The sequence below is a fragment of the Maniola jurtina genome, chromosome 11 (genome assembly GCF_905333055.1).
Source record: "Maniola jurtina chromosome 11, ilManJurt1.1, whole genome shotgun sequence".
NCBI classification, from domain to species: domain Eukaryota; kingdom Metazoa; phylum Arthropoda; class Insecta; order Lepidoptera; family Nymphalidae; genus Maniola; species Maniola jurtina.
In genome coordinates this window covers 11,028,330-11,043,081 of record NC_060039.1, presented here as the reverse complement: position 1 = coordinate 11,043,081, position 14,752 = coordinate 11,028,330, and the positions used below count along the sequence as shown (strand labels likewise).

Here is a 14,752-nt window from a genome sequence, read left to right as displayed (position 1 = left end):
TTGAAGAGCACATATTACAATGGCTGCTGTTTGCTTTAAGTGACAGTGAGCTCATTAGAATTCTCTCAGGTGCGTGAAATTGTTTTTTTTTTTGTAATATACGAGAAAGGTAAAAGAATGATTAATATATAATGCGAATAATAAATGACTTAAGAGGTTCCAAATGTTAAGTGACTCTTTTTTGGCTATAGTTAATATGACTCTGAAACACTAAAAGCATAATAAAGTGTATGACGTATTTAGGTTTATTTTTGCGTTGTGAACCTAAACAGAAATTATTTGTAACATCAAGACTTCTTGCTTCGTAAGGTAATAAACACTTAATTAAAACTTAAAAGAGTAGGCACAATTTGATAATTTATTTTCTAGACAAAGTCGCTTTGTGGATCTATTACTGTTATTAATCTTTATTAACGTACACGCAACAATAATGTAACCAAATTTTAGGTTTCATAATAAAAATCGTAATAAAATGTAAAAATAAAAATTTACCTTATCAGTTTTATTCATTGTAGCTTTGCGTGCCTTCGGTGGCAAGCAACAATTACCTGTTTTTGGTATGTTATTAATTCAAGTGGCTAATCACTTTTATTTCAGTCACTTTGGCATGATAAGAAAACTTGGAGAGCTCGGTTAATGTCGCGTGTGATACCAACATTAACATCATTAGGGTGTGCACACGCTTTAGACAATTATCGTAAACATAAAATTACTACGCTCTGTTAGATAGGTGCGACTGTGGTACTGACATACAGAAAAAGTTTACAGATTGAAAGATGTTTCATGCTGTGATCAGTTTTTAACCCCCGACCCAAAAAGAGGGGTGTTATAAGTTTGACGTGTATATCTGTGTATCTGTGTGTCTGTGTATCTGTGAATTTGTGTATCTGTCTGTGGCATCGTAGCGCCTAAACGAATGAACCGATTTTAATTTACTTTTTTTTTATTTGAAAGGTGGCTTGATCGAGAGTGTTCTTAGCTATAATCCAAAATAATTGGTTCAGCCATTTAAAAGTTATCAGCTATTTTCTAGTTTTCTTGTAGAAAAGAAGGTTAGATAACCCTTAGGTTCATAATATTCAAGTGTCAATTGACAAATGTCAAGCTGTCATTTGTCAATTGACATATACATAATTATTTATTTGAAAATGATTTGTCGGGGGTGTTGAAAATTTTTAATTTACACTTGTATCAAGACTTGTTGTGCTTCTAAAGTGCCTCAATTAATTATTATTCGTGCCCGGCAAAAAACTTGTTAACTCGTTAAGAATTAAGATCCAAAGTAATCTTGGTAAGTACCAAACGTGAGCCAGCGAATTATTTTTAAACCACTCGCTTCGCTCGTGGTTAAACTTTAGAATCCTGAACGTAGCGAGGAATTCAAAGGCTCGAGCGCAAACACATTTGCAGCCGTGCGAAACACACAACTTTTCATCTCACTACAGCGAGGAAAACGCCAGATACTTGATACAAGAGGCGCCAGTACCGTGAAGGTTTCAATAAGAAGTTTGTACATTAATAGGGCGCAAGTAAGACCGTGAAGGAGGTTCTACTTTAAATAGGTATATATGAATAAAGTTTTTTTCGAGTGTGTCCTTAGAACAAAAAGAAATTATTTTTTGTAATTCAATGAACTTCATTATGTGGTTAACTTAATAAAGCTAAAACGAAGTAGGTAGGTATTATGTTTAAATTGATTTAATAAAAATAAAGTGTTTCAACGGATTACCTATTTAATAGGTACTTATAGGTAATAGTAAAGCTGTATGGACGAACCGCCGTTTCATTACGTGGTATTTTTAATAGACAGAAAAAAGCTTAATCTGTGTAAAGCCAGACAAGAGAAAAAAAAGAAAAAATGCTGACACTGGCTAATCTATGTAAAGCACTGACAGGAAAATACATATGAAAATACCTCATAGGTGTAAAGCCGGAAGAAAAATAAATAAGTATATAAGTACCTACGCCAATCAAGGACCACAGTTCGTAACGTCGTACCTACTTTGCAAGCTAGCGAGCAAAATTACCACTTTCCACTCAGATTTCAAAGAGCAAACGAATCTTTTCCGAGCGAGTAAGATGAAAAACAAATTATATAATTCTACTTAATAGTCTAAGAGCGTCTGTGTATTGTTTGCGCCCTTCTCGGCGTAGCCATAACATGCGCTGAAGTAGCTTACGAAAATCTTATCAGCCTTTAAGACCTTCAAGTCGATTAAATATAATCTAATGTAAATTTAACATTCTTGGAACCTAATTTACAAATTTGGTGACGATAAAACATTAGCTGTCGTTTTATGTGGAAATACTAAGCGAATTTTAAAAGTTTTTATAAAGAATTCGTATTCACAGCCCCTAAAAAGTTAATTAGTAAATATTTTTGGAGTCTCTTTAAAAACATTAGAAATTATAAATGACACAATTATTTAATAGCTTTTTAGTTTTTTAGCTTTCAATTAATCCTAAAAATAAAATAAAGTAGGTATAATCCATATCCATACTGATACGCGTATTAAAACTGCGAAAGTGTGTTTTATGCTAACTTCAAACAATTTTAAGGATTGGTATACCGATAACTTGTACCTTGGAGACGAAAATATGCAACTTTTATTCTGGAAAATTAGAAAATTCCCACGGGATTTCTGATCGAAAATTCACGCGAACAAAGCAGGGAGCATCATCTAGTTATTAATAAAGTACCAACTTTTTTGATTTGTATTCTGCATCAAGTTAAACAGAAAGCATAATTATATTTTATTAAAATTCAGTACACATTATTTGCATTCCGTTATTTAAAAAAGAATCCCTGGCGAGCGCCTAATTTAATTAAAAACAGTAAAACCCTTTTTTAGGGAAATTAGAAACAGTAAAACCTTTCTTAAGGAAATTACTCAAGAATAGATGCGGTTACTGAAGGCCACAAGATAACTTGATAAGAGAACTTCACGGTTGAAGAGAATCTGATTAGGTCTCTATTAATGGTATGTAAGTACTAGAATCCGTCCTACATTAAAAAAAAATGTTATTTCTACCCAATTTTATTCATACGCTTGGATTTAGGTTTATGAAAAATCCCGTGAGATCCCCTTTGATTTTTGAGGACAGTAGTAATTAGCCTATGCCCGTCGCAGAGATGCAAGGCGGTATCTCTAATTTGATATTTTAAATCGATGGGCCGTGAAAAACTAGCAGACAGACAGACATACTTTCGCATTAATAATATTAAATAGTATGGATTAAGATGGGCAAACTTATTCTTGCGCGTGACGTGATAACTTTTTCTACAAAGATCCATTAGAAACTTGCTCCTAATAAGTATAATCTCCTAATACTTTATGCGTGACAACTTTCTTACAATACGTCGACTTCGGAGGCTTTTCGATGTCAATATTTTTACTATATAATGGGATATAGAATGGGATAAATAATAAATAAATAAAAGTTCATGACAGTTATGAAACTTCTAAACGTGCTAAATTAGAGAGTCTCTAGATAACTAATATTCTCTTTTCCCCTCCAATTAAGCGTACAGCTTGTACTAGGATTAGGTACGTCAATTTTATTATAGTGCAACGGGTGGGGTTGCAAACAACTGCCGCCGACCTTTCAGTCCGCTCCTCAACCGCTGAGCTATTGAGCCTCTCAATATCATCATCATCATCATCATCAAGCCTTAGACGTCCACAGTTGGACATAGGTCTTTTGTAGGGGTTTCCCCACGCCACGGTCTTGCGCCGCCTCCCTGCAACTCGCTTGATGTGTTCCGTACATCTAGTTGGTGGTCTTCTAACGCTGCGCTTTCCGGTGCAAGATTGCCATTCCAGCCCCTTGGGATCTCACGTCCATCGGTTTTTAGGGTTCCGTACCTCAAAAGGAAAAACGGAACCCTTATAGGATCACTTCGTTGTCTGTCTGTCTGTCCGTCGTGTCTGTCAAAAAGCCTATAGGGTACTTCCCGTTAACCTAGAATCATGAAATTTAGCAGGTACTTACGTAGGTCTTATAGCACAAGTACAGGAATAAATCTGAAAACCGTGAATTTGTGGTTTTTTAAAAAAATTAATCAATTTTCAAAGTACGATAACTATACCAAGTGGAGTTTCATATGAAACGGCTTTACCTGTACATTCTAAAACAGATTTTTATTTATTTTTATACATAATAGTTTTTGATTTATCGTGCAAAATGTTGGAAAAAATACCCGAGTACGGAACCCTCAGTGCGTATGATATTTTACAGAAAATATTAAAGATTGTACAAAATAAATGTTGTAAAATCTCCATTATTTGTGAGAGAAAACTTGACAACCGCACTTAAGACAGCGGATTATGCCTTCGGAATAATATACAACGTCCTTAATATCTCGTTGCAAACATCGCCTTGTCGTTAATCGACCCTAATATTCGTTTCACAATGTACATGGATTATCTTAAATACTGCTTACCAACGGAAACCGTCAGCGGTTTTGTGTAAATTACTGGTTTTAGAAATCTTACTAAACGTTGTGGCGTTTACTCGCTTTGTGTATTATTTGGGCTGTTTTACAAAACATCGTTGATATCAGTCACTTCAGGTGCTTTGATCTGTTTGTGTGTTTAGTTGGGGATATTTTTTAGGGTTCCGTACCTCAAAGGAAAAAAGGAACCCTTATTGGACCACTTTGTCTGTCTGTCCGTTAGTCAATTATTATCAGACGTAGTAAAGAAATCACTGACACAAATACGTACGAAAGTAAACCTTAATAAATCAGTTTAAAAACCATAAAGTGCGACATTTACAATTTAATATTTAATCACAGCTAAAAAATTGCTATTTTAAACCACTCGTTCTACTTTAATGTTCTAGAGCGAGAAAAATGAAGAGTATTATATTTGACAAAGTACCTATCAGACTGCGGGAGAAAAACATCTCAGAAATTATGCTTTCATTTTAAAAGAAAGCGATCTTTCAATTAATGGTGGAGTTTCTTATAAAAATACTTACTTATTTGTGTCTATTAATCCGATAGAAATATTTTAATGCGGGGGCAACATACCTAGCTCGAGTTACCAGTGATACCGTTGTTTTTTAGGGATAAGTAATTATACTAGGTATGTATTGCAGCTTATGCCCGCAACTTCCTCGTGAAACCCCCCCAATTTTACCCCCTTAGTGGTGGAATATTTCAAAAATCCTTTCTTAGCGGCAGTCTACGTCATCACACTAATATTATAAAGGCGAAAGTTTGTATGTGTGTGTGTGTGTGTGTGTGTGTGTATGTTTGTTACTCCTTCACGCAAAAACCACTGGACAGATTTGGCTGAAATTTGGAATGGAGATAGATAATATCCTAAGAAACCTAAATCCACGCGGGCGAAGTCGCGGGCATCGGCTAGTATTATATAGCTATTTGCAAGCTTTTCAGCCCGATCTGTCCAGTAGTTTAAGCTGTGTGTAGATAATATTATAAATCAGTAGGCACGTCAGCCAGTCACCTTTCCCTATTGTATTATTTAGATTGGTCAATACTAGTCTGTCATCTCATACAAAATTCACGATTTCACAGCGGCGGTAAAGACGAAAATTACTGAATAGGGCTAAACAAGTAATGGTACAGATTTATTCAGTGGCCAAACTGTTGAGAAGTGACAGCTTTCTGAAGATTCAAAGGAATCCTAATCTAACAGTTAATTAGTACTTAAGTATAACACATAGTGTTGGAATTAAGATTATAATTTTAAGCCCTTTGTAGCAGAATCCCCACAAACCGATTTGAAGTTGAAACAGGTACCTAGGTAGGCACTCTCGCGTCCATAAACCATATTAATAGAAATTTACTTGTGCCATGTGTTTTGCGAAAATTAATGGGTCAAATCACAAAATGTTCGTTTCGTGAAATGTTCTTTCCGTTCGTCTTTTGTGATGAAAATTTTTCTTCTTTGAAATAACGCTATGGAGTATGGGCGCAGTTATTAAGTGAAAAGAAAATAATATTAATCTTAATCTTTTATACATACTAGATGATGTCCACGACTTCGTCCGCGTGGGTATAGGCATAGGTTTTTTATTAATCCTGTGGAACTCTTTGATTTTCGCCGAAATTCATAGTAAAGATAGGAGATAGGAGCTTGTAAGGGAGCTTGTTTAAATGACGATTCAGACAACATATTGTGTCATTAGTCTATGTCCTTCTCTGGGGTGCAAGCTATCTCTGTGCTTTTCCTTAGAATTATATATGGTCAATGGTCATGGGCGTGAAATGGAGGAGAACAGACAAACACATTCTCACAATTTTATAATATTAGATGTTTATCTTATGTAATTGTCTTTTAGTGTTTTTCATAATAAAATAAATAATAATAAAATTGTTCAGTACCTAGTTAGAAGTCATTTTCGAAAGTGTTAGACAGACACACTTTCACATCTATAACGTTAGTATGGATACGTTATATTGTTGATATACGGTTGAAAATAAATTGGTTCAGCACGCTCTTACTGTAACTTTCTTTTATAAAGGAACCTTTTCAACATGAATGAGGCAATAATAGTTGCTTCTTTCTTCGAAGCTCTAGGATTAAAACTTTAATGTTCACAAACAAAGCCTCGACTGTATCTCTTTGCCACAAGAAAAGTGGCTTTAAATGTCAGTACTTACCTATTTATCGCGGATTTATTATTTGGTTTGAGTACTTTGTCGAAATCTCGTGGGAAATTGATTGGTTAGACTAATAAGTAATAATGTACAAGTGTAAATTAAAAATTTATAACACTCCCGACAGGTGAAGGTCACAGTAACTAGAAAGGAGCTGATAACTTTCAAACGGCTGAACCGATTTTCTTGTATTATAGCTGAGAACACTCTCGATTAAGCCACCTTTCAAACAAAAAAAAAACTAAATTAAAATCGGTTCATTAGGTTAGGAGCTACGATGCCACAGACAGATACACAGATACACACGTCAAACTTATATAACACCTCCCTTTTTGGCTCGGGGGTTAATATAAAAGTAATAATGTTCATTAGAAACATAGACTTATTATATTAGAACAGGAAGGCAGGTAGGCCGATTTCGGAGTGAAACGTACGTCGAGCGTTATGTGGTTGTAATGTTTATTGCTTGCTTTTTCTTCATGTTCAGTAGTGGAGGGCTGGCGGAGCATTATTGCATGCAGCATATAGTTTCATACAGATTTGTCTGTTTTGGTGCATTATAGCTTGTTGTTCCTTGTATAATATCATGGACATCTGCCTGCTACTATTCAATATCCAATGTCAAATCTGGTAACGAAGGATCGATGCTTACAAAAAATATTCGAATTCAATATCGATGTTTTAACCCCGAATTTGGGTATCCGTGTTAAATGTAACCTACATCACGTTCCCAAACTTTCTTTCTTCGCTTTGTCTGTGTAAGGGTCGACGAAACCCTTTCACGTTGAAAATGATAAATGGCTGTTTATTACACTATTTCTCGTTTTCCCCACCTTTCTGTAAGATGTGTAGAGTGAAAGAATTACGGTAACGACAGAGAAGTTGTGTGAGCAAAATTGTAGTCTTTAACAGGGCTCTCTCCGCCACTTACTCCATACAATCGTAGCCCCAATTTCATTTGAATATTAAGCAACCAAAGTCCATGAAATTTTGCAGACATAATCTAGAAACTAATATCTGTGCCTGTGGTGTTTTAGATTTTTCTAAAAATATGTAGTTTTAAAATTACAGGGGCTCAAAGATTTGTATGAAAATTTTTAAGACCGCGTAACTTTAAAACCGAATATTTTAACGGAAATCTGGAAAACCACAGGCATAGATACCAGTTACCGGAAAATTCCTACAAAATTCCATTGAGTATGATTGGTAAGTATTACAATGAGAGACGAACTACGTTTGTATGGAGCGAGTGACGGAGAAACCCCTCTAAAGTAGTTACAGTAATGCGACGAACTTGTACGTGGGTAGCAAAATTAAAGGCAGTGAACTATAGGATAGTTGCTTGTGTGAACTGCGGTAGACTTGTCAATTGCATTGCGCTTAGTTTTACTGCAAGTTAAAGCACCTAACACTTAGGTTCTGTTCGGGGAAAACCACAGACTATAGTTTAAGCGATATTGTGAAATGTCGATAATAAAGGTCCTCGGCTGAGTTTATTGTTGGCTTCTTCTTAGACGGGCGCGTTTGGAACTCTCGTAGCTTTAGTTAACGTAATTAGTAATCACACATTACATCATTATCTTACAAATTCAACAATTGACAATCAAAAAGTGTACAATGGTATCCATTTTTTGAAGAAATGCTTTGATATTGAGTTTGGTAATGTAGAAATCATTACTAATCAAAAGACTGAGGAACTAGTTTATAAATATTATATTCTGTTCGAAAACACACAGTAGTGTTTTAATTCAGAAAGTTTTGTCTAGGGCAATATCATTATATTTTAATACAAAGTTCAAACTGGATTAAAAACAAAACCGGCCAAGTGCGAGTCAGACTCGCGCAGTCGAGGGTTTCGGACTCGGGTATCTTTTCCGACGTTTTGCACGATAAATCAAAAACTATTATGTATAAAAATGAATAAAAATCTGTTTTAGAATGTACACATAAAGCCCTTTTATTTGATACCCCACTTGGTATAGTTATCTTACTTTGAAAATTGAGACACATTTTTTTTTAACCCCCGACCCAAAAAGAGGGGTGTTATAAGTTTGACGTGTGTATCTGTGTATCTGTGTGTCTGTGTATCTGTGTATCTGTGTATCTGTGTATCTGTGTATCTGTGTATCTGTGTATCTGTGTATTTGTCTGTGGCATCGTAGCGCCTAAACGAATGAACCGATTTTAATTTAGTTTTTTTTGTATGAAAGGTGGCTTGATCGAGAGTGTTCTTAGCTATAATCTAAAAAAATTGGTTCAGCCGTTTAAGAGTTATCAGCTCTTTTCTAGTTTTCTTGTAGAAAAGAAGGTTAGATAACCGTTAGGTTCATAATATTATGTCAATAGACAAATGTCAAGCTGTCAAGATGGACGTTGCCTAAATACATAATTATTTATTTGAAAATGATGTTTTGGAAAACTCAAATACTTTGGATCGTCGGGGGTGTTATAAATTTTTAATTTACACTTGTTAAATGATGTAACCACAAATTCACTGTTTTCGGATTTATTCCTTTACTTGTCCTATAATACCTACCTACCTACCAAATTTCATGATTCTAGGTCAACGGAAAGTACCCTATAGGTTTTCTTGACAGACACGACGGACGGATGGATGGACGGACAGACAGACAGACAATGAAGTGATCCTATAAGGGTTCCGTTTTCCTTTGAGGTACGGAACCCTAAAAAACTAATTCCATGTGGACGCAGTCGCGGGCAAAGTCTAAAATATGTATAAGCTCTAAAGACTAGCAAAATCCGATACTTCGGAGTTAGACTGTAGTTAGACCAAAGCTAAACTGTTTAAGATACGAACTTGCGCTACCAAAAGTTACCTATTTACGAGCAACTTAAAGTCTTCTTAATTAAATAATTAAACTGCCAACGAGTTCAGTTTTCGGATCCAAGATCGTCTTCACTCGTCGTTGATTCACCAATGGTCCACTGTTGGACGGTAGGTCTTTTACAAGGTTTCCAGAGACTCACCGAGCAACCGCCGAGTTTCTTGTTGGTTCTTCTCGGTAGGAACGGCATTCCGAACCAGTGGTAAATTATATTTGACGATTCAAAATCACTTGTAAAAGTTTATTTTAATAAAAATCTATTCTATTCTATTCACTTCAGACTCGTTTTCCTCTGGGTGGAAAGTCAATCTCAAGAGAGTCCCCTAACGTTGAGTTTTCCGATGTGGGTTACTATCTTGCTTTATTTTCGGCCTGTTAACGACGCGTTTTGCATTTTCGTTGATATTAAAATAGGCAGTTAAGTTCTGTTGAAAGAAATTTGCAATCGACTTTAAGCTAACTTCCTGCTGAACTAGAATATTGAAATATTAAGCGGTACCTATTTAACTGTTTCACCTGCAATTAAATCCCCTCTACCTATTTCATTTCAAATCTTAGGTACGTGAATTCTCATAACTATAATAAATTATTTATTCTCTTCGTTCCGTTTTAATAACGTGGTACATATTTTAAAAAATACTCTCATTTAAATAATTTTTGTTTTTCGGTCGGTTAGAAATAAAAAAGAATATTAAATAGATAACTAAGTACCTACGTGTGATATTTTTAATCCCCGACCCAAAAAGAGGGGTGTTATAAGTTTGACGTGTGTATCTCTGTATCTGTCTGTGGCATCGTAGCTCCTAAAGTAATGAACCAATTTTATTTTATTTTTTTTTGTTTAAAAGGTGGCTTGACCGAGAGTGTTCTTAGCTATAATCCGAGAAAATCGGTTCAGCCGTTTGGAAGTTATCAGCTCTTTTCTAGTTACTGTAACCTTCACTTGTCGGGGGTGTTATAAATTTTTGATTTGCACTTGTTTCATTGTTTATTTTGCCGTAGACGTAGGTACTAGTAGATTGCAATTTATTTGCGTAATTCCAATAAAATGTTCAAACGTGCTCTCATATGCAGACTGAGGATTAAGTGGTGAATAACAATAAAGGTGGATTCAAGCTACATCGCTCACAAGCCTATTCAGAGAGAGATCTATACCTAACTATAACTATTCAGAGTTATGTGCGTTTTAAGCGATTAAACACTTGCTTTAACGGTGAAGAAAAACATCGTGAGGAAATCCTATATGCCTGAGGTGTGTATGTGTGTGTGTGGTTGTGTGTGTGTGTGTGTGTGTGTAGTGTGTACGCCTCTTTCACGCCACAACTTATGAACCTATTTGGCTGGGAATGAAGATAGATTATACCCTGGATTAGCACATAGGCTGCTATTCACCAAGTTACTATTAGAAGATTTAATTGAAATATTTTTTAACTCTACATTTATTCATCGTGGGTAACACCGCAGGGCACAGCTTCGTTCATAATTTTATTAGTTTCATTTTCAGTTTCACTACACATTATACCGTTAATTCTGTGCTGGTTCCCTATAATATTTTACGTGGACATAAACTGATTGACGATCAAGCGTGCTCCAAGAGACACACAAGGGATCAGGAGATAAATATCCACTCTGGTGTCCATCAAATAAAGCCTCGGCGTAAACAACATTTTAATAATGAATTAATAATAAGCTATTACCACATTATTGTCGTCCAGCGATATAAATGTTCCATTAGTTGTGGCGTTTTATAGTTCACGTACCAACGAACGTCCGCTTGTAAAAATTAAAGTTGTGTGATAATTCCAAATTATTATCATATTTGAGTAGATATAGATAGCTTTAGGACAAATTATAGTCTGTTTTTAACCGTATGTAGCTGTGTATCTGTTTATCTGTATATCTGTGTATCTGTCTGTGGCATCGTTCGAACCGATTTTAATTTAGTTTCTTTTGTTTGAAAGGTGGCTTGATCGAGAGTGTTCTTAGCTATAATCGAAGAAAATCGGTTCAGCCGTTTAAAAGTTATCAGCTCTTTTCTAGTTTTCTAATAGAGGTTTTTGTGTCGGGGGTTTTTTAAATTTTAAGTTATAACTTATCTATTTTCGTAGAAACTGCGTCTAAAACCGATTACCATTGATAGGATTGCGGATACCGATGTTCTGAGTGAGCTACTGATGTTCGTTGGAACGTGTTTTTACTATGAAGTGCTGCATCTATTATAGAACATTTAGGTATATCACTAGTATATTGTCGTCATATTCGTAATATTCATCCGCGCGGATCGTACATCGGCGTGATTCCCGCTGATCAGCCTTCGGAAATTAGACAGCAGCGGAGTAGAGATTGGACCATTTCACAGGTAGCATATGAAAAATCACTAAGTAAAATGTCACAAAGTTTGAACATTATTTTTAATTCCCCTTTTATTTCAAAAAATTTCGCGCGAGCGTGATCATCATCCCGAGCTAAGATGCTAGAGACTAGAGAGCAAGAACACTCTATGCTGCGTGTTAGAAGGACAAAAATATCTGGGTAAATTAATTTAGCAAACGATTGTGTTCAAAACTACCTGTAGGATTTTTAGCGCTATTGATCTTGATTACAGTCTTAGTTAAAATAGTGATTGTAAGAATAAAATTTTCATGAAAATGGTTTAAAAGTTGCAATAATGTCCATCTCTATTGCGATGGGCGTTCAAAAACTTAGCAATAAATGCGCGTTTCGCACTTGAAAAATACATCGTCTAACCTCTATTCCGCATATCAACACATAATATATCTTTGTGGCTCAAATCGCGTGGCTTCCGTTTAATCAGTTTTTAACCCCGAAAAAGAGGGGTGGGAATAAGTTTGACGTGTGTACCTATCTGTGTATCTGTCTGTGGCATCGTAGTTCCTAAACTAATTAACCGATTTTAATTTAGTTTTTTTGTTTGAAAGGTGGCTTGATCGAGAGTGTTCTTAGCTATCATCCAAGAAAATCGGTTCAGCCGTTTGGAAGTTATCAGCTCTTTTCTAGTTATAAATGTAAGCTTCACTTGTCAGCGGTCGGTGTTATAAATTTTTAATTTACACTTATGTGAACTAGCCATTAGGCACTCGGTTATCCTTCGGTAGGTACTACATTTGTAAGGTTACCAATATTCTCCCGTTTCTTCCCCAATGAATCAAGAAATAGCCTCACACCTCGTTTATCAATAAGGACTATTTTAAATACTGGCAACATTTTATTACTTAAAAAGGCAGTTAAAAACCCAATTACGGTTGCAACAAGTCCTCAAGGTGCACCAATTTTATTCTCTTCGGTGGAACCGAGTGGAGTGAAACGCAAGTCGTTTCTTCCACCCTCCTTTCCTTATTGCTTTTACGTTTCATTTAATTTTTTCCTTTCAATGTCGAAGTAAAAGAAACGGACTGTCAATTATAAAGTACAAAACAATTTTTCTATAATAAAGTCACAATTGTGTTTCTATTTCCATTTTTAACCCCCGACCCAAAAAGAGGGGTGTTATAAGTTTGACGTGTGTATCTGTGTATCTGTGTGTCTGTGTATCTGTGTATCTGTCTGTGGCATCGTAGCGCCTAAACGAATGAACCGATTTTAATTTAGTTTTTTTTGTTTGAAAGGTGGATTGATCGAGAGTGTTCTTAGCTATAATCTAAAAAAATTGGTTCAGCCGTTTAAGAGTTATCAGCTCTTTTCTAGTTTTCTTGTAGAAAAGAAGGTTAGATAACCGTTAGGTTCATAATATTATGTCAATAGACAAATGTCAAGCTGTCAAGATGGACGTTGCCTAAATACATAATTATTTATTTGAAAATGATGTTTTGGAAAACTCAGATACTTTGGATCGTCGGGGGTGTTATAAATTTTTAATTTACACTTGTCCTATTTCCTTTCAAGGCAGATTTAGATTAGATAAGGATATATTCACATGATGTTAAATAACTTGTTACAACACGTTTTGTTGCCCCCCGACCCAAAAAGAGGGGTGTTATAAGTTTGACGTGTATATCTGTGTATCTGGCTGTGGCATCGTAGCTCCTAAACTAATAATCCGATTTTAATTTAGTTTTTTTTTTTTGTTTGAAAGGTGGCTTGATCGAGAGTGATCTTAGCTATAATCCAAGAAAATCAGTTCAGCCATTTGAAAGTTATCAGCTCTTTTCTAGTTACTGTAACCTTCACTTGTCGGGGGTGTTATAAATTTTTAATTTAAGTTTTATCGTGGCTACATTGTCAATAATTATAATACGTGTAAACAGTATTTTTGTATATATGTTACATTTTTTTAGTTTTGTGCGGTTTTGATTGGAACGTAAACTGCTTTATTTGTTGCCATCATGCGTTTGTTGTCATGCTCCATGTTCTCAAATGTGTGTCTGTCTGTCAATTCGCATTGGCCCAGCGTGGCAGACTACAGCCTAAACTCTTCTCACTCTGAGAAGAGACCCGTACTCAGTAGGTAGGCCGGCAATGTTTGTTAATTAATCACTAAACTTGTTTGTTTGTCGCCTTTACTGGTATTAACTAACGTTGAAAATTTCTTACAATTAAATATGTGATCAGCCCACAAATTCAACACAAAGTTTTACATTTACCTACAATATGAGTAATTAATATTTCAATAGTCTACGAGATAGTTTAGCTGTCTTCTTTCGAACTTTCGATACCTACTACGGAAAATAACATTTAATTTAACTTCTTACCAAACTGATGAATTATTCATGCCTCTGAGTTGATTTTGTCTAACATATTCACGACAACAACCTATTCGTACTTCACGCTTGAAGTAATATTATTTGTATGATAACTCTGCAGAGTTAGTATTCGCTTTAAATAGAAATCTTTTATCATGTACCTACTTGAATATTAGTAACGAACTCTTCTTTCAGTAATTCTACAGCAATATTTCTAAAATTGAACGATGAGTTTGAACCCGCTCTTCTATGGCATCAAATTCTTTTGTTGTTTGAACTTAACATAACATAGGTAGGTTGCAAGTTGTTGCAAGGATCTCCATGAAACACAATATTACTTGAATCTTTTTTTTACAGACTAGCGCTTGGCTGCAATCAGACCTGCTAGCAAGTTATGATGCAGCCAAAGATGGAGCGCGCTTGCCTAGAAGTTGATTCACTCTTGATTGAAGGTACCCATATCAAAAGTGAAAGGAAAAACTGATGCCGGAAGGGCGTACCATATCCCAAACGGTCCTCAGAGACTTGCTTGAGATCTTCCGTCCACGTTCTTCTCGGGGCGGAGGTTCTTCTAA

The 14,752-nt window shown here is 35.4% G+C and overlaps 1 protein-coding gene across 1 annotated transcript in view; it reads right to left on the bottom strand.

Annotated features, from left to right (window-relative positions):
• LOC123869735 overlaps positions 1-14,752 on the bottom strand; it is a 74,185-nt gene that overhangs the window by 38,767 nt on the left and 20,666 nt on the right. The gene's annotated exons all lie outside the window — the stretch shown is intronic.